The following is a 2975-nucleotide window of genomic DNA, read 5'->3' as shown; positions in this document are numbered from 1 at the left end:
TTCCTTTAATACAAGGGAACTTAAAGACTCAGTTAAGCGAAAAGCTGTCTTTTTGTTTTACAAAGGGCAACAAGCACATTGCCCCTTTCTTCAAGAGACTCACTCTGATATATCTGATGTTAAGTTTTGGTCACAACAATGGGGAGATAAAATTCTCTTCAGTCATGGGACAAATCGGTCGGCTGGAGTTGCCATATGTTTCAACAGATGCCCTGGTAAGATTCTGGGTGGAAAAGCAGACATGGAGGGACACTGGGTAGCCTGTGTTTTGGAAATTGATGCTAATCTTGTTATTCTGATTAACATATATGGTTATAACAACGATACCAAAAATAGAAATCTGTTACATCAAATATTAGAAGTTATCTTGGAACTAAAAGCAAAATTCCCCACAGATCATATTATTGTTGGAGGGGATTTCAATTTATCTCCTGATGAGTGGATGGATAGATGGCCTTCCAAGTTATTGAGTGAACATAGAAACACAATTTTGGAAGCTTTTGCTAATAATAACCAATTGATAGACATCTGGAGAAGTTTGCATAGTGTAGTGAAACAGTTTACCTGGCATAAACCTAATGGTCAAAACAAATCTCAAATTAATTATTGGTTGATATCAAACTCAATTTCAGAGCATGTCACAGAAACAGAAATTGCTAGCTGTCCTTTAAGTGATCATTGTATTATTAACCTGAAAATTCGAAAGAGTAATAAAAATAACAAACCAAAAGATTATTGGAAATTTAACTCGGAGTTACTAAAAAACTCAGAGTTGTGTCATTCCATTAAAAAAAATATTTTTGCTATAAAAAATGACAATACACTAGACACATCTACTCTCAGAAATAAAGGTACACGATGGTACAAATAATGTTCCTCGAAGAACAGTTTTGTACCTTTTCAATAATAGTACCTTTAATGGTACAGGAAAGACCTCTGATGATAAGGTTTGGTACCTTTTAAGGTACAATTGAAATGAAGGTACATAATTGTTCTCACATCAAGGGTACAATGATAGGCCAAACTACTGTTAAATTCGTGATTGGTTTCTGTGTTGAGTATTTGGCATAGCAACAAGACGCTGATTGGTCGAAATCGCTTCAGCCGTTAAGGAATTTTCCAAACTGACAGCGGGCAGCAGGCTACATGACTGCGCGTTTTATTTTAAATATCAAACTTGAAGAAGACAAAATTAAAAGGTGAGTTCTGATAATTTATGTTTATATTTAGTTCACAAGTCGAAACTATAAATGTTTCAGCCACTTAACGTAAATTTAGCGAATTAAATTAGCTTTGCACCAAATGCTTTTAGCCATTTGACTTGTATAACGTTACACTTTATAATGCACTTATTGATTAGTATTAAGTCATCCCGTGTAAATACTATGGCGTTTGTTCTCCATTGTCCACTATAACTGTTAACTTTGCAATTAGGCACAACAACATGAAACTGATTGCCCAAGGTCGCTGCAGCCGTTACTGCATTTTCAAATAGAACGGAGCGGGAAGCAGATTACCACCAGCACGAGCACCACTACAACCATGGCTTTGCCCGCTTCATCGTCAGAAGAACTTTAGAGGCTGGACTCGAATTAGAAGAGGAAATTCAAAGGTGAGTTTAATGTTTAACCAAATAAAAAACATATTAAACGTTACAGCCACTCAACATGACATTAGCGTGTAAATAGCTTAATTAGGTACGAATCCAGTCAGTGCTATTAGCGTCTGCAAATATATTTCAAAGCAATTGAGTTTCTGTGTCGTAAGTACACATTTCAATCGTAATTATTGTAAATGAATGCTTAACTAGAGGTGCCATGGTGGTGTACATTAGTCCACATACAATAACGTTACTGTATGCAGTTGTTGAACAATGCCACCGAACAGTGCACAGATAAAATATAGATGTAGATATATATATAGATGCCATTCATTTTATCAGAGAATTTTGTTGAAACTCAGCAAATGTGTCTTTGTTTTTTAGATCATGAAGATGATGGGGTAAACTGTCAGTACTGGCCTCACTGATCACACATCTGAAAGTCTGACTGCATCCTCAGCTGAGGCAAGTATCAGTACAATGAGTTATTTGAGTTTATTAATCTTATGATATTCTCTTAAAAAACATTTTTTTAAGTGAATCATTTAAAACTGCTATTCTTTTGTGTGTGTAAAAAGTAAAAATGCAGAAAGGTTTTTCTTTTTTGTGAAACTGTTTTTTTCATATCTGGATGGACTGAATGCATGCTGTGGCTGATTTAAGGTGTTTCCAGGATTCCTTAAAGGTATAGTTCACATTAAAATGAAAATTCTGTCATTAATTACTCACCCTCATGTCGTTCCAAACCCGTAAGACCTTTGTTTATCTTCTGAAACACAAATGAAGATATTTTTGATGAACTCCAAGAGCTTTCTGTTCCTCCATTGGGAGCTTTCGCAACTAATACATTCAAGCCCCAGAAAGGTAGTCAAGACACCATTAAAGTAATCCTTGTGACTCCAGTGGTTTTACCTTAATTTTATGAAGCGATGCAAGTGCTTTGTTTTGCGGAGAAACAACAACAACATATTTACCTCTATATTTAGAAAATAATATCATCTAAAACACATTCACGGTACAACTTCCGGTCTTGAGTCAACATAATAAGCATGCGTCATAGTGCTCCCTTACAGGATTGCAGGTCAGTATTTTCCTAAATAAAGTGTTAAATTGTTGTTGTTTTTTTGTTGCAAAAACAAACAAAGCACCGCTTCATAAAATTGGTTAAACATGTCAAGAGTCACATGGATTACTTCAATGATGTCTTTCCTATCGTTCTGGACCTTGAATGTGTTAGTTGCATTGCTCCCAATGGAGGGACAGAAAGCTCTCAGAATTTCATTAAAAATATCTTCATTTGTGTTCCGAAGATGAATGAAGGTCTTATAGGTGTGGAATGACATGAGGGTGAGTAATTAAGAAAAGAATTTTCACT

The 2975-nt window shown here is 35.4% G+C and overlaps 1 long non-coding RNA gene across 1 annotated transcript; it reads left to right on the top strand.

The window, feature by feature from the left end:
- Window positions 1-850: 850 nt before the first annotated feature.
- Window positions 851-2109, top strand: LOC143720488 (uncharacterized). The gene is made up of 3 exons (XR_013196584.1): window positions 851-1199; window positions 1435-1612; window positions 1985-2109. It is a non-coding gene; the product is annotated as an uncharacterized LOC143720488 (long non-coding RNA).
- The last annotated feature ends 866 nt before the right edge of the window (window positions 2110-2975 follow it).

The sequence above is a fragment of the Siphateles boraxobius genome, unplaced genomic scaffold (genome assembly GCF_051911475.1).
Source record: "Siphateles boraxobius isolate OS27281-9 unplaced genomic scaffold, OSU_SipBor_1 65, whole genome shotgun sequence".
Lineage (NCBI taxonomy): Eukaryota > Metazoa > Chordata > Actinopteri > Cypriniformes > Leuciscidae > Siphateles > Siphateles boraxobius.
Note: the sequence above shows the minus strand (reverse complement) of the source record. Positions and strands in the feature narration are given on the sequence as shown.